General features: G+C 43.9%; 1 long non-coding RNA gene across 2 annotated transcripts in view; it reads right to left on the bottom strand.

The window, feature by feature from the left end:
• LOC124857271 overlaps window positions 1-16,838 on the bottom strand; it is a 41,136-nt gene extending 24,298 nt beyond the window's left edge. For both annotated transcript variants that reach the window (XR_007035556.1, XR_007035555.1), the window contains exons 1-2: window positions 16,544-16,838; window positions 16,258-16,394 (exon numbers count right to left, since the gene is read on the bottom strand). This is a non-coding gene — a long non-coding RNA (uncharacterized LOC124857271). The remainder of the gene's footprint in view (window positions 1-16,257; window positions 16,395-16,543) is intronic.
• Between the last annotated feature and the right edge of the window lie 4,858 nt (window positions 16,839-21,696).

The raw sequence follows: 21,696 nt of genomic DNA, 5'->3' as shown, positions 1-21,696 counted from the left end.
TCCACCGAGAGATCTTCTCCACACTCCTCCAATTTTCTTCCACACAACTACATGTGCATAGGTGTTGTACTCGTTATCATAATGGGATTGGCATAATTCAGTCCAGCCTGTGAGCTCTTGGCAGGGCCTGTGAGCGAGGCCTATGGTGCACTGAGTATGGGCAGTGTTACACTCCATACGCCAGGGTCTTGGGTGAACAAATATTTCTGGCCAATAGAAGGGTTGCGGCCAAATGTCTCGCTCTTTGGAGTAAATCGTTGCTAAATATTGGTATTGAACCCAGTAGTTATCAGTCGGAGACAAACAGGGAATAACCCATTCTTTAATTTCATACGCCTGCAATCCCCACCAGGTTCGGGACCAATCTCTGCTGCGTCCTTCTGCCCAGGCCTGCAGGAGCATCTTTGCTGTTTTGATTTTATTTAGGACGGAGCAGTCATATTGTCATGTTGACATGACTGAAATGTCAGCTTGCCACAGGTCACATCGGGGGGAAACTCCATTGCTTGACCACACAGAGTTGTTAAGACTGTCAAAAACTTGTTGTGCCACACACTGGTTAATTTTATGAAAATCTCCTGCTGTTACATTCAATAGTTCATCTGGCTTAGGTAGTTTTTGGACGTACATGTCTGCATAATAAGGTCCCTTCAAACCTTCATGTGTTCGGCTTTCACCCTCTGGGAAGTCTCCTTTGAAGTGAGGAACACCGTAAGCCTTCCAAACCCAGGGAAATGTTGTGTTCAGCCATTCTTCATGTTCAGTCCAGATTGTTTTCGACCAGGAGGTTATGAAGGAGAGGTAGACTCGATGAGTGTAAAGAGGGGCTAAGGGCAGATAGTTCTGAGTGCAGCATTGAGTGAATATGTTCCAAAAACAGCTGGGTATTAATACATTCCTGCAGGGCTTCTCGGTTCCGAAAAGCCAACGGGTAACTTGTACAGTTTCTGGTTGATTAAGTGTTTTTAGGCCGAGGAGTATTAGGAAGGTGGGTGCAATTCTGAGCTGCGGTGTTGGATCCTCTTGCGGGGACGACAAGGCCCCAGTCGGTGTGGTTGCTGGTGTGCTGGGATGCGTCTGGTTCAGTGGACACATTCTCGTCAGAATTTAACTGATATTCCCCCAAAATTCCCAAAGGGGAAACCAGGCTGGGCAAGTCACAACTCTTGAAGGAGCCTTGTGGATAACTTCAGGCTCCCAGTAACCGTGGCCTTTAAACTGTACTAAGGGCCGACAGGCCCAGTCGCAGTGCCACTCCTGGACCCCTCGATCAGGGTGAATCCAATTGCAGCGAATTGTACGGCGGATGAGTTGGTGCTGGATTCTCACCCATATTATTACTCCTTCATCAGTGAGTTCAAGGTTGGAGATTGACCAGGTGTGATTGACAAGTTGTTGGGTCATGGAGTCGTTTATCCATGTTGGGTTTCTCTGTATAACCTTCTTTAGCCTGGTAAAATTGGTTTCTTGGCTTTCACGAAAGAACACAGACTGGTTCTTTAGGGGAGGGTATTCTGTCCAAGGCAAAAATACGTTCAGAGAGGTTGTGTTCCAGCAAGTTTGGTTGGCATATTTTGAAGGACCATGAGCGACCTTGACATGGGTTAAGTTCCATGGTCCCACTCCGGCTTGGTAAAGTATAATTAACAAAATTATAATGCCTATAAGCAAAACAAAAAGCCTAAGAAAAGTCTTTAAACAAGACACTTTATCCGTAATCTTTATCCGTTTCCATAGCTTGGGTCAAGTAGAGGGACTTGTGTTGTCAGGGTCGTCGGGAGGTTCTTCATCTTGGGCATTTAAAGTAGCCAAATCACTGAGAGGAATCATATCCGAATAAGTCTCTGGCATGGTTATCCTCGGGAATAGCCTGCTAATTCCAGTTGATCTGCTTCTTCAGTTCTGTCTACTCGTCCTTTGAGCGAGGCTTGATAAATAGGTGATGGGTAAGGCAATCCAGATTCGAACCCCTTCCACACCCACGTCCACTGGTATACTATCCAGTAGTCGGGTTGCACCTGTGGTCCTGCAAGGCTATATCCGTCTATGGCCCGCCTTTGTCTGTAGGTCTCATAAGCCAACCCTACTTCTGACAGGATACAGATTGACGTGTACAGCGGGTGGCTGTGAATCTTGAGTTCGACCCGACGGCTTGGCCGAGCCGGAATGGTACAGTGTGGATGTGGAGGGTTAGGGTAGACCGTGCTTTCTTTCACCAAAATGGGTAATTGGTGTTGTTGAAGACATATCTACCAGGTTGGCGCTCTTTTCGCTTGACTTCTCTTGACATAGAAGGTGATGTGGCCCAAATTACAGCTCCGGCTATTGAAACTTCATAATACATGCCTTGTAATGGTTCTTGATAATGTGGTCCCCATCTGATTCCCAGAACTGCTCTTTTCACTTCAAGGTGGACTTTATTGAATATCCATGGCAGGCTTTCAGGACCTTCTGGTGAGAGTATAACTTGAGTGTCCAGCGGTTAACGCCCTTTGTTGCCAGGCCAGGACATTGTGCGATATGAGAGGAAAAAGTTACTTACATCCCATGGCAAGGTTTGGCCTATTCCAGCATGGTCAGGCTTTTGCAGATCTGCTGCTCTATGATACTCTATATTAGAGACAAAATAACTCTGAGTTTGGATAGAAAGGGTCAAAATCCGCTCTCGGTGTGTCCAGTAGAACTAATCCTGATGGCAATTTCAAATAGGGGATTCCATGATTCAGGCCATTCCAGGTGTTAGGCCCAATTTTAACTCTGTCGTCTGTATAGGAACCCGATGGGGAATAACATTCTTCTTTTTGTGTTTTTCTTTTCCTTTGACGCTTGACAACGTTTGTCCCTTTTCCTTGTCGGTCAGTCAATTTTTGTCTTTCCTCATCCATTTCCACTTCTGTGGCAAAGAGTGCCAAGGCCAGAAATGTGAGCGTTTATTCCTGTATGCTGCTGCTGCTTCTACTTTTCCAGAGTCTTCTTTTTGATGTTCTGGGATGACTGTTATTGTTGCTCCTACAGAGTATGCACCTCTAAATGGGACTACAACTATTTGCACTGCCAGTTGTACCCTCTGGGTGGAGCTAGGGTCAGTGAGCGTGTCTGTCCAATGAGCCACAGTACCTGGAATCTGTAGCACCCTATCGCGATGCCAGTTTTCAGAGGTTACCATGAACTCTCCCACCTTCTGTTTGGGCCTGGCTCCCTGGCTGCCCCAGGCATCTAGACTGGTGGTGAAGTTGTATAGCCCTGTATTCCGAGCACCCCTTTTTTTGGGAGTGTCGGGCAAGTCCTCCAAAGGGAGGTCTGGATTTGCAACAACTTCTAATATTAACTGTCCCCAGGTTGTCAATTCCCAGGGCCCAAACCATCCACTTGGCTGCGCCTGTTGTTCTTCATTGTCAGGACGTTGTCCCAGTGCAGTGCCGACACCCTCTGGACCCTGGTCTCTATACACTCGGAACACCAGGGGATACTGTGTGGTGGTTAAAGGTGGGTGGCTTACCTGGCCCGAGGCTGGATCATATGGCCAGGACTCCCTGATTGATGCTGTCAGCAGATCTGTTGGTCCCCCATCCAGGCCATCATTCAGGTGACCCCATCCTTCGGTTCCACATAACCCTTCATAAAGTGGAGGAGCTGATGGTTGAGCTATTAATACCACACTGTCTTGGTCCTGGGTGGCCTGTCTATATGGTGCAGGCCTTCCTTTAGCAGGATGCGGTTTAAAGGATCTGAGTGTGTCATAAAATTGCTTTATTTGCCACCCCTCTGCCTGAACCACCTGCATCAGCCTTCCTGATCTTGTCTGGGCTCCACAGGAGTCACAGTACTTAAGAAATGAACCGTCCCACAGGCAGGTACATTCTCCTTGTTTTTCTTCACGCAGATCCCACTGGGTCACAAAAACCACTCTGGGGAGAGTGGTGATTCGGCATGCCCCACAAATGAAGATGTCTGTTACCTTGACAGGCCTGTATGGCAGTTTGTCTAACTCATCGCCACCTGTGTTATGATGTAGTGGTTTCTCTCGTCCTGGTCCTTCCCAGCGGACTTTGAGCTGACTTGGGCCCGAGCAGATTGCGCAACAGTTCTTGACCTCTCGCCACCACAGCATTTCATCTTCTGTTGACAGGAATCCTTTTTTAGCAAGTTCCAATTTCTTCAAGGCTCTTCCTGCCCAAAGCCCTGAAGTGGTTCTTCGAATGGCAACCACCCCATATACAGTGGCCAGTCTGATGTAGGGTGGCATGGTGCTTGGTTCACTGGCCATCTCTCCGGTTTCTGGTTATCCTTAGCTGAGAATTGGTTTGAGCTGTTCAACTCCTTGGATCCCTCTCTTATGTAACAACACTGTGTTACGATCTAATACTTGTTTCACAATGTCAGTGGTGTCGTACTTGGGTTTCACTGCTGTCGACACAGGGTGATCTCATGCTCTCACCCACACTCGTCCCTCACGGAATGGCACCTTAGGCGTTGGCTTCCCTGTTTTCTCATTGGAGCTCCGCCCATTTATTTCTATAGCTTTGGTGATCCAGTAACGAGAATTAGCATTTTTTGCTATCCAGTTTTTCACCAGGCCTATGGTGCGTTCCACCACTCCGTTTGCTTGGGGAGTGTATGGTGGAGAGTAAACTCTCATTACTCCATGTCTCTGGCACCAGTGGTCAACCTGTGCATTGTGAAAACGAGTCCCATTGTCTGTTCGCAGTTCCTTAGGCACCCCAAGGGAACTACAGACTTGCTCCAGCATGGCAACGACACTGCTGCCGTTGGCTCTCCTTGCTGCTCTTACAGTTACATACCCTGACATTGAGTGTACTAGCACCAGGAGGCATTTCTCACCTTTCTTCCCTGTTATCCCCATGTGGCCCGCGACATCCATGCACACTGAGCCCCAGGGTATGGTGCTCTTGATGGTCAGACCTTCCAGCCGCTGTCCACGGCGTCCTGCGTTCTATGAGGTGTACATACTTCAGTCCCAGGTCTCCACAGTTGTTCTTGAACCAGGCCACATTAGCTGAGGTGATGATCTTCCGCAACCTCTCTTTCCCAGCCGGGGAGAAGCTGCTTTCTTTCAGCTTTTGTTCAGTTACTTCTGGCACATCTATTGCCTTGTACCACTCTTGAGGCCCGGTTCCACTCTGAGTCAATCCTACTTTTACTAACCTTGACCGTAGCTGTCTCAGCCTTTGAGATAGAGAGCAGCGCTCTCCCCATGGTTTGTTGAGTTCTTTCAAGTCTGTGATGGTGATGAGGTTGTATGGACCCTTCACCCAAATAATTCCTTGCCAAGTTCCATACGGCAACTCTTCTACGGTCCCGTTGGCAAATTGGACCGTAAGGTATCCTGTCATCTTTAGGCCTCTGCGAGTCATGGATACCTCAGGCCCGGTGTCCACTAGATAGGGTTCTTCTCCCACTTCTGTGTAGAATTCGTCCCCCTTCCAGTAGGCATTTTCCAGGGTGACCCGCGGCTGTGTCATCATTAGTTGGCAGGCCCTCCGGTCCCTGATCTGTGGGACTCGAAGAGGGCCTTCTTTTCTTCAGAGGACAGTTTGTCATACTCTTCTCTAGGGAGAAAGTTGTTTTTCTTTTGTGGGCCTTGTGTTGCTGGTGGTCCGTAAAATCTTCTGTGCGGTTCTTCTCTTCTCTGAAGCGGTGGTCTGTTAGGAGGGTTGGCTGGAGCTTTCACACTGGCCTTAGTTGGTGGTTTGGCCACTTGTCCTGTCTCTTTCTTTTTTCTTTCTTCATAAAACTGCTGCTACAGATCATAAAAAATTACTGCTTGATCCATCTGTGGAACTGTTGTACCCTACATCAGCATTTGTGTCCCTAATGAGTATAAAATAGCTGACCAAATTTCAGCAGGATTTGAAAACATCCCTATTATAGCAGCCTTATTTCCAGTAACACCCAATAAAAATGTAGATTGTATTAATTATATTCACTATAACGTTCTGCATTATAGTGAATATACTTCCCTCATGGCAGTACAAAATAGGATGGCATTGGATATGTTGTTAGCTGAAAAAGGAGGTGTGTGTGCCATGTTTGGAGATATGTGTTGTACTTTTATTCCCAATAGCACTGCACCGGATGGTTCATTGTCAAAGGCTTTAGAAGGACTTAAGACCCTCTCCGCCACCATGCATGAACATTCTGGAATTGATAATCCCCTGGAGGAGTGGATGACAGGCATGTTTGGACACTGGAAGGGTCCAAAGACAACGATGCCACTGTTGCAAATTGACCATAACCAGGATGAGGACTCAGAGTGTGAATTTATGGACGCATTATAAGATGGATGCAAGTTTTCTTAATGATTTTCTCATTTTACAGGTGGTACAGTAATATTTTTACTTATTTCTACTTATTCTTAGAAGTACTTGGTTGAAGGATATTTTAGGGTGTGAACTCTTATGAGAGTTCAAAAGGGGGGGTTGAAGAATATAAACTATCTGTGTGTATCTGAAATGTGCTGATAGAGGTCATGACAGGGTGAAGAACAGGATGTGCAGCAGACAGGGTAAGATGAGCCTCCTGGAAGTGATAACAGGAAGTAATGGTTTCCTGACTGTTGAAGTCAGAAAAACAACTCATTATTTGGAAGTGAGAACTGTTATACTGTACAACCAAGTGATATGATATCTGTGAAAAAAAAAAATGTTGAACACACCCTTGGAGACTCAATAAAACGAGCTAGAGCGGGGAGAGAGAGGCAGAGTTGTTGCTAGCAGGCGTTGGCTGTTGCACCTCTCTCCCTTTGCAAAGGCGAACATTAGCTGATTGTGTTCTGTGTTTTATTACACTCTTTTGAACTTTAACCTGTGCCCAAATCAACAGACCTGGGGAAGCAAAAGTTGCTTCGACAATTTGGGGGCTTCGTCGGGGATTTGGAAAAACAGGTGAAAATTGGGATCATTGACAAGGACCAACGGACATCAGACACAGGCTAGCCAAAACTACAGAAAAGGTAAGCAGAACCTGTTTTATCAAACTCTGCTTTTGGATTTTCGATAGGCTAAATTAATGTTCTAATCCACCTCATCCCAACCTACAGAAAAGACTAAGAGCTTCCAAACCCAAGGTTCACACTGTTAAGAAGTGGACTGAGGAATCAAAGCAGATGCTACAGGCCTGCTTTGAATGCATAGACCGGACTGTTTTTGAAACCTCAGCCACTGACTTAAACCAACTAACTGATGTGGTGACATCATACATCAGTTTCTGTGAGGACATGTGTGTACAGACCAAGACCTTCTGCACCTTTGGGAATAACAAGCCATGGTTTACTCCACACCTCAGGAACCTGCGCAGAGAAAAGGAAGAAGCTCACAGCAGTGGAGATTGGGCGCGGTACAGGCAGGCCAGGAACAGACTAACAAAAGAGATCAAAGCAGCCAAGTGAAGCTACAGTGAGAAGCTTAAGAACAGCCTTTCTACTGGTGATACTTCGGCTGTATGGACCGCTCTGAGAAACCTGACTTCCTACAAGAGCCCCTCCACCCATCCTGAACAGAGTCGTCTCCTGGCCAACCGTCTGAATGGCTTCTACTGCAGACATGACAAGAAGCCATTCACACCTCAAATCATCCCCTCTACATCCCATTCAGGAACAAATTCCTCCCATAAAGCAACCAACCCCCCACCATCAGATCCTCTGCCTGCACTAAAGATCTCCGAGGAAGAGGTAAACAGGCTCTTTCAGCGCATGAAAACAAAGAAAGCTGGAGGACCTGATAACGTCTCCCCATCATGTCTGAAAGCCTGTGCAAATCAACTCGCTCCGATCTTCACAAGGATCTTCAACAAGTCACTGGAGAAATGTGAGGTCCGCTCCTGCCTCAAACGATCCACCATCATCCCGGTTCCCAAGAAACCCACCATCGTAGGATTAAATGACTACAGGCCTGTAGCCCTGACGTCTGTGGTCATGAAATCCTTTGAGCAGCTGGTGTTGAAGCACCTGAAAGACATCACAGGCCCCCTACTGGACCCCCTGCAATTTGCTTACCGAGCAAACAGGTTGGCAGATGATGCTGTTAACTTAGGTCTACACTTCATCCTGCAACACCTCGACCACCCAGGGACGTACGCCAGGATCCTGTTTGTAGACTTCAGCTCGGCCTTCAACACCATCATACCAGACATCCTCCACCAGAAGCTCACCCAGCTCAACGTCCCAGCCTCCACCTGTCAGTGGATCAACAGCTTCCTGACGGTCCGACAGCAGCAGGTGAGACTGGGGAACATCTTCTCCCGATCCAGATCAATAAGTACTGGTGCCCCCCAGGGGTGTGTTCTATCCCCACTCCTTTTCTCTCTGTACACAAATGACTGCACCTCATCGGACTCGTCCGTGAAACTCTTTAAGTTTGCAGACGACACCACTGTCATTGGACTGATCCAGGACGGTGATGAGTCTGCATACAGACAGCAGGTGGATCGGCTGGTACACTGGTGCGGTCAGAACTACCTTGAACTGAACCCACTCAAGACTGTGGAAATGGTGGTGGACTTTCGGAGAACACCACCCCCATACACCCCCCTCACCATCCTCAACAACACTGTGTCGGCTGTGGACCACTTCAGGTTCTTAGGAACCACCATCTCTGAGGACCTGAGATGGTCTTCACACATAGACACTGTTCGAAAGAAGGCCCAGCAGAGACTGTACTTCCTGAGGCAACTCAAGAAGTTCAACCTTCCACAGGAGCTGTTGGTCATCTTCTACACTGCCATCATTCAGTCTGTCCTGTCTTCATCCATCTCAGTGTGGTTTGGCTCATCCACAAAACAGGACAGGTCCAGACTGCAACGAATAATCAGGACTGCAGAGAGAATAATCAGGGTTGACCTTCCCTCCATCCGGGACCTATACAGGTCTAGGGTCAAGAAAAGAGCTGCTAAAATCTCTGCAGACCCCACACACCCTGCACATAAACTGTTCAGAGTTTTACCTTCAGGCCGCCGCTACAGAGCACTGTTTACTAAAACCAGACTCCACAAAGACAGTTTCTTCCCCCAGGCTGTTTCTCTGATGAACATTCAATAGAGTACAGAACAACAGCATACAGATGTTGCAAATGCACCTTTTCTATTAGATATGTGTATATTGTACATTGTAAATTGTAAATTTGTATATTCTGTAATGCAAAAACAGAACAAAAGAGCAAAGTGTACCGGAGTCAAATTCCTTGTTTTTATGCACGAACTTGGCAATAAAGCTGATTCTGATTCTGATTGTGATTTTGTCTGGGCTGCTCCCGTTCCTGGATCAACCAGGAAATAGGCCACTCATCAAATGTATAGCGCTTTATCAAGACCCCAAAACGCTTTACACTACAATCAGTAATCCACCCATCCATTCACAAATTCACAAACCAACATAGGTAAGCTGCCAATTGGTGCCACTGGGCCCTCTGACCACCATCAACAGGCAAGGCGGGTGAAGTGTTATGCCCAAGGACACAATGACTGAGATGGACAGAGCGGTGGTTCGAACCGGCATTCCACCGGTTACAAGACAACCTCCTGCCTACGAGCCACAGTTGCCCCCACTCTATAGTAAGTTGGTAGTCCCGGCAGTGGTCTCAGGGTTCCCATGCTCTGGGGGGCCTTTGGATGTCTGGGGCTCAGATCTCCATGTGTTTCTCAGGTTCAGGGGGCCAGTCTGTGGCTCCTCACGCTCGCTATTATATGCTCACACTTACACCCCAGGTGTTTGGATTTAGAAGTTAACAGATATACAGATGTTCTATATTGAGCCATAGTTACTACCAAATAAATCTTGCATTCATTAGTACCATGCAATTTCAGTAACATTGCTGTTATTATATGTTTATGCAGGTGTATAAGCAGTCTTCTATATGTTATCTTGTATTCTCTTCATCCTTCTTTCTGTGCTTTATTTTTTTCCTTCTGTCCCTTTTTCTTTTTTGCCCCACCTCTCACACTTTCTTGCTACTTTTCCTCCTTTTTTTATTTATGTCTCTGTGTTCATTGCAATTTAAATAATCCCAAAGCAGTTTCTAATAAAGCTTTTATTATATATGTTAAGTAGAGCATTATAGCATTAGCCGTAATGCTCCACTTGTGAAAGTAAATCTGTTGGGCTTCTTCTTGGCACTCAGACAACAATTCTGAGTGCTACTCTCTGGACATGGCAGAAGTGAAAATAATCATTTGTCCCAGCATAAAACATAACAGTATAAACCAATAAAACTCTTGATGACACACATGCACATCAGTCAATAAAATAAGTACAATTGCAGTTATCTAGGACACATGTAAGTTAAAAAGTCAGACAGCCTCAGGCAGAAAAGATGTGTTGTAGCACTTCTCAACACACCGGAGCTGTGGCGGGGTCGCTCTGTCGGGCCGACCAAAACTGCACAGTTACTGTTACCACGGTGAAGCGGGGCTGTTGTCCTTCCTTCAGACTGGTGTTGAGGTAGGAAATCTTTACTGGCCGTTAACTCTACTACTTTTAAAACCTTAATAATTTCTCAAGTTCAGAACCATAAGAAAGAAAAAGATTAAAACAGAATATAGGATGTTGGAAATTATTTACCATCTTCATACCTTGTTTGATAGATTTTACAGGGTTGATTCTGGACTGCAATGGCTTGCCATGTCTTTTAGGAACGCTGTTACCTCAGTTATAACACACCTGCAGATCATCTCAAACTCCTCCTTTGTGATGACATCTTTGGAGTGGCTTCACTCTTTACCACCAATCTTACAGTTCGATGTTGCACTGTGAAAAGGTGTTTGTCTTTTAACTGGCTGTTTGTCTTTTGTCAGTTACCACCCCCTGGTTCTGTTGCATCACTTGGGAACTGACTGTACGCTTCTTCTTAGGCCTGTTCTCAGTTTGAATGTTTAACACCCTAACTTTGCCTTTTCCTGCTCTGTCTGAACGGACATGTGTTTCCCACACAAGCTGAGCATATCTATGAGTCTCCTGCACGGAGAGATTCTCTGTTATGCAATGCATGGTCACTTCATACTGCACGCTAATGTGGAGGTTGTGAAGAAACAAGGACTTAAAAGTGTGGTCTTCTTCAAGACCTGGAGCATAACATCCCTGAAAATAAGCCGTCTTTAAACGGTGGAAATATTCTCTGGGAGATTCATCCTGTTTTTGCAAAACTGTCAAAGCATTAATAGTGGCAGCGGCTTCATCTCTGTAAACATAGTACTCCTCTCTAAGAGCCTGGCAGAGAGCTGGATAACTGTCACTAATTTCTGGAGGAAGAGTTTTTATGAACACATGAACACTCTTAGCTGTTGTTTTCCAAATAAGCCTCAGCTTTTCACGATGAGAAGGAAAACGCAAGTCAAGAAGACAATGTTCAACCTCAAGCAGGTAAGCATCAATATTTGACTCCTGGCTACCTGGATCAAAAACTTCTATGTCTTTAGCAAGGGGATTCAAGCTGCTTAAAACGGACACCATGCTTTCAAGGTGGACCACGTCCATCTGAGAAGTCACGCTGGTTAAGTTCATGAAATGGTGGAAGATCCTGACCTAACCTCTGGGGAAGGAGACAAGTCTTCTCATGCTTTAAATGAGAGCTTTCTAATGAATGGACTCGTGCAAGTGGTGGTGGGTCAGGTTAGATTGAGTCACCTGAGAACCATGTTTGTCTCTCCTGGCCCCTAGGGGTTGACACAGAGTCAGAAGGGAAAGGGTTGCAGATCAGGTCGGAAGGCTGCTACTTCCACCCACTGGGACCACTTGTGCAGGCTGAGTCCGGCACTTGATCATCTTGGTGGTTGTTCACTGTAATGGGAATTGGCAGGACATCACTGGAAACCATTTGACTTCCAACACTTCTGTTATGGTCTGTGGAAGTAAGTTGAACACAAGGGGAGACTCTGTAGGTGCTGGATGCCTGCTGTCTGAGTCTGCCCCCTGCTGTGGCTGCTGTGAGTGAAAATGCAAATCAAGTACTTGAGAGGTGGGGGTCTGTTCCCACTTTTGGGATGAAGCTTTCTTGAGCTCATCTGCCTTCAGGTCCACTAACTTTGCTTCAGCCTTCGACATCCTCCCCTCAGCTTTTGACAGCTCCAGCTTTGCGTCATTCTCCCTTTCAAGAGCCATCTGGTGGGCAGTCTGTAACTGAAAATATCTTTTAGCTTCCAGTTGTGATTTCTGCTGATACAACAAGGTAAGCTGACAAAGAACATCTGAAATCACAGCATCTTTAGTCAGACACTTAATGAAGTTTACCAACTCCTGAACCTTCTCATCACATGCAGCAAGGTCAACCTGATTTAAAGCATCCCGCTCATCTGGAGACAAACAGATGAGATCAGCAACAACCACCTTCTGCATCTCCACGTCTGCTGAATTCATAATGGAGTTTAATTCCATTATTCTGGCAGACACTACAAAACAGCAACAAAGTTATCAGAATATTGCTAAAAGCAACAACATCTAACAAATGTATGTCCAGCTATATATGTATATCTGACTATACATATATTGGAAACATTTGATTGTAAAATGGGTGCACCAGTTGATCATTCAACCTGTGACTAATGACAACACTATGCTCTAAGTGTTACAATGCTACTCCTTTCTCTAAGGATATTTGTGATTTTAGAGTTAATTTTTCACCTTTCTTGGGAGAAACTAGTGATTAGACACTACTCTTAACCTTTAAGGGATTTTGTTTAAAATGCAAAGGAAAAAGAAAATTGCTACACCTCCTGAGTGTAATAATTGCATTGACTTTTGATTCACCCCCCTTTTATGGCAGGCAGGGTGATTAGATTAAATTTGGGATTTAATCTGGCAAAAATCCTGTTCTTTCAAACCATAAAACAAACTATAAAGTCCCTGAATGGGTACATGCATCAAAATTAGGTTAGATACTAAAATTGACTGCAAAGGTAATTCAGTTTCAAATTGTGGTCTTACACAAAACACAGCCTCTGGATACAGATGTGCAGAAACTGTCTGGACAGTGAGGTTAACTGAAGTTAAAAGGACAAAGGGAGAAGTCTCAAGTTATTGCTTACACAGAAGAAACCAGACTGAGTCAGAACATCTAAAATTTTGCCTATGTAGCAGAGTTGATTGTTACTAGAACAGAGATACTGGAGTTATTAATTTTGACAAAAGTCTAAATTTGTTAACTCCTGGAGTGTCACAAGTTATAATGTTCTCTTAAATATAATCAGTGACATCTGATGTTAGAACTCTGATGTTTTTAGTCCTATTGTGACCAGTGACAGCTGGTTTTAAGCTAATCACTTGGTACATCAATAATGTGCAGTTGTGGTTTATTAATTCGCATTTATGTACAGTGCAAGCTGTTCCTGATAATGTCCACCCAGCGGGACGCCAATGTTGCGATTATTAATCTGTGTATATTATTTAATATTTAATATTAGCATTTTATCAAATAATATTTCGGTCTGTTAAGGGTTGTCCTGTGAATACCAGCCCAGTAAGGCGATGGTATTAGGACAAAACAGAAAGGTGTGAGACGAGCTCTGACATTATTGAACAGCATAAACTCTGCACATACATGGAATGAATTCACACAATTTCTTAAAATACAAGAATTTATTAATAAAAATAAGTCAACTCAAAGTCAAACATATTTCAATCAACAAACTCTTTACTATGCTAAAACAATTCAACTAAACTACCAAGCAGAATTAAAGAATAGGAAAGATTAATGGGCTATGTACAATATAAAAAAGTTGATTAAAGATGATTGGATATTATGACCAAAAGAGAGATGCAACATTACCATACAATGTTTGTTTGAGAACCAAGGATTATCTTTAAGAATCTGGAAATCAAGTTAAGTTAGTCTTGGAACCAACTTAGGAAATAATCAGCAATATTTAGACAACCATTCACAATGCAAGATCAGATAAAATATTATTTTAATGAAATAATATTTTAAAGAATGATCTGCTGGATAAAACCAACCTTCTGGATGACTAATTCTCAACGGTGTCTAATTAGCTGCCTTCATTTATTCAAATAATATTTGAAGAAATATTATTAAGGGAATATTTTGGAAACGAGCCAAATCTTTCTGGAGTGATGGGCTTAATGGTGTTTACTTAGTTATCAAATCTAGTAAATGATGTTCAGGGACTATTATTCACTAGCTTGGAAACTAACAACCTTCCTGTTAAATACTCTTTAGTAGCAAGCAGGTGTTCTTACCGGTTAGCAGTTGAGCTAACAAATAAGCTGCTAGCATAGCACCAGAAACAAACACATACCTTTAAAATACCAGGGTTAATATAAGGGTTAAAATGTGTAAGCGTGGGCCACCCCCAACCAGGACACAGATATTGAACACATGCCCCCGAATCCAAACGCCATGAATCAACCCCCCACAGCACATGGGCACACTCCCACAGGAGAGTTTCATCCCCGAAAGGCAGACGAAGCAACACCCACACAGCACAAGCTCCACACACAGCCCCGCTCCAAGCAACCCCTCCGCGTCCTACCCCCACCACACAGCACGCCGCGACAGCAACGCAAGGGCCCTGCGCAATGCTGTCCCAGCCCCCGCCCATAGGCGCAACAGGGCAGACACCATCAAGCACCGAGCTCACAACAGAGCCCCCGACCCCACACCAAGACAGGACAAACTCACCCAGCTAGAGGTCCCCAACTTGCGGCAAGCACTCGAGGCTGGCATCCCCCACCCCGCACCCGCCCCCGCAACCACACAGACACACCACATCACTGCCACTGAAACTATAGCCCAGGTAGAAACATTATCCATCTCAGCTCTACCATCGCCACTCAGCCAATCCAGATGCTGGTGACCCCACATCCAAGAAGGGGACACAATGCCCTCACCCCACACGCTGCAGTCTCCCATGTCACCCCCCTAGCCCGCCACCCTGATACACCCCCAGACACAACAGCCAGCAGAGCAGCACACAGCCAAGCCCACCCAACCATTCGGCCACCGTCAGCAGCCCCAGCCCATCAGGCTGTGAGAGGGAAACATGCACCAGCCAGGTAAACAGGCTGGGAAGGCCAACCGCTCCAGGCCAAGCACATCTCATCAGCCACCCCAGTGCTGGCACAAGACATGCTCCACCGCCCCGCCCACCTGACCGCCAACCACAGCCCTGCGCCCGGCCAGGAGCAAGAGCCACAGAAGGAAGCATTGGAGGAAGGCCACCACAGCACGTCAAGGACTGGGCACCCCACATCCAAACCCGGAGGAGCCCCAGGATGCCGGCCACCCACCTTCCCGCACGGCACACCCCACCGCACCAAGCAAGCTGGCCAGCCCCTCCATCAAAGCGAAGCCACATCTCACTCAACACTGCACACCGCCCGGCCAAGACCCCCTCACCAGAGCCCAATGCCTCCCCAACCGACTGTGGTTGAGCTGAAAAGATCATCTTCTGCTACTTTATTCACTTAATCAGTGAAGACATGGCTTATGGTCATGGCTGTCCCTGACAACCATAGGTCAGGGGGGGCAACATTTACATTTTGTGTCCAATAATAAGCCATTCTCGTGATCTTTCAAAGTATTTTATATTTTTACTGACTCACTTTTTGGCTGTCTTTCACTTTTTGGATGTCTCTCAACGTTTTGTCTTTGGACTTTGGATGCTTTTTCAAGGAATTTCTCCCATTTTTTTTAATTTTTTGTCTAATATAATGTAATAGACGGTTCTCACATACCAATCATTACACCTCAAGAATACCACACAGATTATTACAACAATAAAGAATGGCACTCAGCAATACTCCAAGGTGTTGTGTATGGTAAGGGACTCTTTTGGAATTGTATTAATATAATAAATATCCAAAGAATTATTACATTACATATTACATTACAAAGGATTTTAAGTTGACTCAACTTTTAATTGACTGTGTTGTACTTAAAATAGTTATTCCGGTCCATTTAAAAGTTTAAGTCAAATACATTCAATTTATCATCCCACATTACCTAAATGTTTTAAGGTAACTGGTTTACAAAAATATATTACTTCTCTAGTGCTACAGTGCAGCTTCCATCAGGAAGATCGGATTTCAGCCAAATTTTTAACAGAGCCTGTCAAAAGGTAATGTCGAGGCTTGCTTACGGTACCACCTATTGTCAACGTGCGGCATCAAGTGTCTGGCTCACCAGGGGAGGCATCGCTGCATTACTCCTGTTGCCGCAGCACAAGCAAATATTAGCTTTAAACTTTACCAGTGGAGCTGTGATAGGTCTTGTGAGAGTTTCTGTCCATGATTACCTGCCTGCCAGTGGAACGACTGCTGCAGCTCCTGTTTCCTAAAGGCTGACTCCTTCCTCTTCCTCTCCCTCTGCCTCTCTCCAGAGCACTGCTCAGGGGAGCAGGAAGTCTGTTCTTCCTCCTCCTCATCATCAACACTGCACACAGAAAACGTTCCTGTGTCTTAGATGTGTCCATTACACGCATAATATATTAATGATGCGTAACACGGTTTATTCTTTCCATTGCATATTTTCCTTAGTTTTCTTTAACTCAAGAAGAAGTAATTTCACAAAAATATACATACATATCATGAGTAGATTCTATCCCGTCAATAAAATCAACATCATCTCCACTATTGGCTGAATTCAGACCAGATGAGTGGACAGAATCCTGCCTTCATCTGGCGCTGTAATAAGTCGCAAAGCTTTGAGTGAGGTAAAAATATCGTTTGGCGTGTCCTGCTTTTTGTGGCTCTATAAATGTGTGTGCAGCTGTTGATGTGTGTGTTGAGTGTTTGGTGTGTGTGTGTGTGTGTGTGTGTGTGTGTGTCTGTTTGTAAAAGAACAAACAGACGAGACGTGATGAAAGTGGAAGTGTGAGGGAAGTCTACCGCAGAAAAATCTCCCCAAAAGACCCAGGAAATGACATAATTTCCGGTTGTTGTGGGCATTGGCATGCAGGAAAACCATGTGACAGTTCATTCTCCAATGTCATCACGCATATTTCGACATAGGTAGCACACAGCGGTGGGGATTATAATGTTTGTTTTTTGTGCTTTTTAGTGGAATTCTGCAAATGTTTCTGGAAAATAAATACTATGCTCTGGGACACATTGTGAGTAGAATATTTAAGATTAACTCTCTGGTTTTATTTGCAAAATAAATTATTGCTCTATCCTATTTGGTTGCAATTCTACAGGCATTTAAAAATAGATGTGCAAATTAGGGCATTATCGCTCCCGCCGGTCATAAAGGGTTGGCTGCATTCTGGACATGCTGAAAGTGATATAGGTTTGACTGGGAGAAACCAACATAGACAGCATTGCTATAATCTGTAACTAACAAAAGCATGAATGGCCTTCTCAAGGTTTTGACAATTTTTGAAAGGCCTAACTTTGGCCAAAAGGAGAAGCTAATAGCCAAAGTTTGTTCTGACCACAGAGTCAACATGATTTTTGTAAAATTCTTGTCAAATATTTCCCATAATTGTTTGACACTGTTTTTAGATTAAAAGTCAAAGCACTGATATCTGTAGTTTTGTTAGTTGCAGATTTCTTTTTTTTTTCTTTTACTCTTGCTCTCGTGGAAGACACACACGTTTTCTCTCCCTCCTTCCCTCCCTGCTGAACCCTGCTTCTGCTTTTTGTCTGTATTTTTCTCCGAGCCTCGCTTTGCATATCCTCCAAACTTGTAAATTATGGATTTGGTCAGCTGGACTCTCACCATAATTGATCAAATTTTTTCAGGGTAAAGACAGGGTAAAGGAGACCGCTCTTGTCCAGACGGGACGTTATTCTCTGGATACACAATGAATTCTTGGCAGCAGTGGAAGATTGTGTGCCTGACTACAATGTCGGTCGAGGACGTAGAAAATGTGTACATATTTGGACTTTTGATAACAGGATTTCTGCTTTTTGGAGTTGATGGTTACCTGGCTTATCGAGTGATTCACAAAACGTGGGCGACTGTTCAAAGCGTTCCAAAGTTGCCTGTGATGTTGGATGGAGTCTGTAGAGCGATCAACACTTAGACTGAAATGTTAAGAGAGCAGAATCGCAAGCTGGACACAATTCTTGAACAGAATCGCAGCCTGGCAGCGGTTGGACGGTTAAAGGATATAATCTTGGAGAAGTTGTATGCTCGAGATCTGTGGAAAGTACCAGAAATTTGGCTATTTGGATTCACAATTGAGACATACCAGTAAAACTCTTAAGACAGTTGGAAATTCACAACTGCTTGAACCACAACATTTATTGTTTTTCTAAATCCGGCGCCCCAACGTGGCCTTGGCAACTTCTGCTAACTGGCTATCGACAAAATATCTCCTGGATGTTATATAAACACGACGCCCTTCCCCAGCACTTCCCTACCAGCTGTGTGCTGATAGGACTATGCGGCCGGTTGCTAAAACTTCCACCTCTCTTCTCAAGGACAATGGCGCTTCTATCAGTGTTGACAGTCTAATTCTTGCAAACACACTCAGACTTATATATATTCGCACCCTCAAGATTTCACCGTACCCTTGCTAAATCTTTACTTATGTGTGTTGCTTACCCCTGCTGAGTTTTTTTGTACTACTTCAGACTGTATTCTGCTAAGAAGAGTCTGAAATTTTTTCTTCCCCTCCTATCTTACTTTACCTAAATGTGTGATTTCATTTCTTTTCATAGATTTTCAGATTTCTCAGGAGGATTACCAGCAAAAGCCAAATATTATTAGGATTTGAAAATTTGGACTAAAGCTGTTTTTTCACCAATGACCACAGATTTTTAGATTTCTTAGAAGGATTTTATTACAAATATTTCATACCAGTGAAAGCCAAACATTACTAATATTTAAAAAGTTTGGACTAAAACTGTTTTATACCAGTGACCCACCTTCTCTACTTAGACTCCAGTGAGTGCCCACGACTGTTACTATTTGAATGATGGGACCACAGCTCCCTCATACCAGCGACCTCAAGGATTAATATTTTCATTGTCATTTTTCTTCTAGCACAGGATGAATTCCTTACCACAGAGGACTTAATGAGTTAGTTACCTCTATTAGAAAGATTGGATTAGATCCAGCTCTTACCAGTAAACCCTCAAGGATTATTAATGTCATTTGATTCGATTTTTTGTGTTTGATTTTCTTTATAATTGTAATGTTTTTCCTCATGTACAGCGCTTTGAGTCCCTTGTTGCTGAAAAGCGCTATACAAATAAACTTGACTTAACTTGACTAGTGGTGTTGCAGCCAAATAAAATACATTCAGTTTTTGTTTGTTTAGAAATAAGAAATACTTCCTCATTCCACCACCGAGTCTCCTTATCCACCTTCCTTCCAGAAGACATACCAAGTACTCCCATACCACACAAAGCCACACAACTTTCTTCCCTTTACAGGGTCCACCAATGTGTCCTCTGCTCTCCCTTTGTCCTTTTCATCTTCCGAACAAAATGAATCATTCTAAACACCAGCATCTTGTGCTGTCCGCCAACACTATCACCAACCACTACCTTGCAGTCACTAAATTCCTTCAGATTACAGATTACTTCTAGATAAGATGTAATACACCTGTGTGCTCCTACCTCCAGTCTTGTAAGTCTTCTTCCAGAAGAGGCAGGAACTTAGGGAATATAAGGTTCACTTCATAGGAACATAGGGTTCACTTCAACTATTTCCCTCCTCTTTGCAACATCTACAACAATTTGCCCCTCTGCATTCCCGTTCTGAATACCAAACCTGTCAATCACATTTTCATCACCTCTTTTCCCTACTCCAACATGTTCATTAAGATCTGCACCAATCACCTCTGGGGATATTCTGCATCACTTAATAAGCTTTTAGCCTTGCTGCCTTTCCACTTGGTCTCCTGAACACACAGTATGTACACCTTCCTCCTCTGAATCATGTCAGCCAACTCTTTATGTTTTCCTGTCATAGACCAAACATTCAAAGTCCCTATTCTCAGTCCTAAGCTCTTGCCTTTCCTTTTCTCATTCTGTCTCTGAACACGTCTGTCTCCTTTTCTTCTTTGCTGATAAACAATAACCCTGTTGGTCACCAGCATCAATGGTGGTCGTTGTCAACCCGGGTCTCGATGTTCTTGATTTAATTGGTAGATGTGTAAAACATTCAATGCCAAATGCCTTTCCTGACACAACCCTCTGCATTTATCCAGGCTTGGGAGCACATCAAATAGGACACAGGACACCTTCTCCCCTTTGAGGCTGCATTCTGACATAAGGCTACTAAACCTTTAACAAATACAGCCAACAACCACAGGGAACAAAACCTTTTGGGCTAGAAACTGAACAGATCATCCACTAATTTGTGCATGTGTACATAAAGATGTGTCTACATGTGCACACATTTGCATGTGAATGTGTGTATATGTACATTACAAGTCAAAAGTATGGACACACCTCATTCAATAGTTTGGAATTTTTATTATTCCTTCCTCTAGGAACACCTTCAAAATTGTAAGTAAACAATTTCAGGTGACTATCTTGTGAATCTCAAGAGTGTGCAAATCAGTAATCAAAGCACAAAGGGGCTATTTTGAAGAATCTAAAGATGTTTTGAGTTATTTCACTTTTTTTGTTTGCAACATAAACCCAAATTTACTTTTGCTTTACAGCTGTGTTGTCTTAAGTATGTATTCACAATGTAGTATTAGAAATAAGGCAAAGCCATTGAATGACAAAGTTATGTCTGTGTGTCTAACAGACTTGGGAATAGGGATGGTTACCTTTGTAACTTGGGCTGTCTTCAAAATGTCATGCTGGATTGCCTATTTATACATTGTCAAACAGATTTGTTGCATTAAGTGCTGATGTTTGAGGCTGTAACATATTTGAAATAGCATGTGTAACGTGCATTATCTCCTATGATTAGTGTTTATCTTCAGTTAGGTGTTTTCATATATATAAATAAATATATGAAAAAAATATGTATATACCGTACAGACCAAAGGTATGGACACACCTTCTCATTCAAAGAGTTGTCTTTATTTTCATGACTATGAATATTGTAGCTTCACATTGAAGGCATCAAAACTATGAATTAACACATGTGGAATTATGTACTGAACAAAAAAGTGTGAAACAACTGAAAATATGTCTTATATTCTAGGTTCTTCAAAGTAGCCACCTTTTGCTTTGATTACTGCTCCGCACACTCTTGGCATTCTGTTGATGAGCTTCAAGAGGTAGTCACCTGAAATGGTTTTCACTTCACAGGTGTGCCCTGTCAGGTTTAATAAGTGGGATTTTAAACCTTATAAATGTGGTTGTGACCATCAGTTGTGTTGTGTAGGAGGTGGATACAGTACACAGCTGATAGTCCTAATGAATAGACTGTTAGAATTTGTATTATGGCAAGAAAAAAGCAGCTAAGTAAAGAAAAACAAGTGGCCATCATTACTTTAAGAAATGAAGGTCAGTCAGTCCAAATAATTAGGAAAACTTTGAAAATGTCTCCAAGTGAAGTTGCAAAAACCATCAAGCGCTACAAAGAAATTGCCTCTCAGGAGGACCGCCCAAGGAAAAGAAGACCAAGAGTCACCTCTGCTGCGGACGATAAGTTCATCCGAGTCACCAGCCTCAGAAATTGCAGGTTAACAGCAGCTCAGATTAGAGAACAGGTCAATGCCACACAGAGTTCTAGCAGCAGACACATCTCTAGAACAACTGTTAAGAGGAGACTGTGTGAATCAGGCCTTCATAGTAAAATAGCTGCTAGCACAGGCAAC

The sequence above is a fragment of the Girardinichthys multiradiatus genome, chromosome 20 (assembly GCF_021462225.1).
Source record: "Girardinichthys multiradiatus isolate DD_20200921_A chromosome 20, DD_fGirMul_XY1, whole genome shotgun sequence".
In the NCBI taxonomy this organism is placed as follows: Eukaryota; Metazoa; Chordata; class Actinopteri; order Cyprinodontiformes; family Goodeidae; genus Girardinichthys; species Girardinichthys multiradiatus.
The sequence above is the reverse complement of the archived record's forward strand: the minus strand, read 5'-3'. Positions and strand labels throughout refer to the sequence as shown.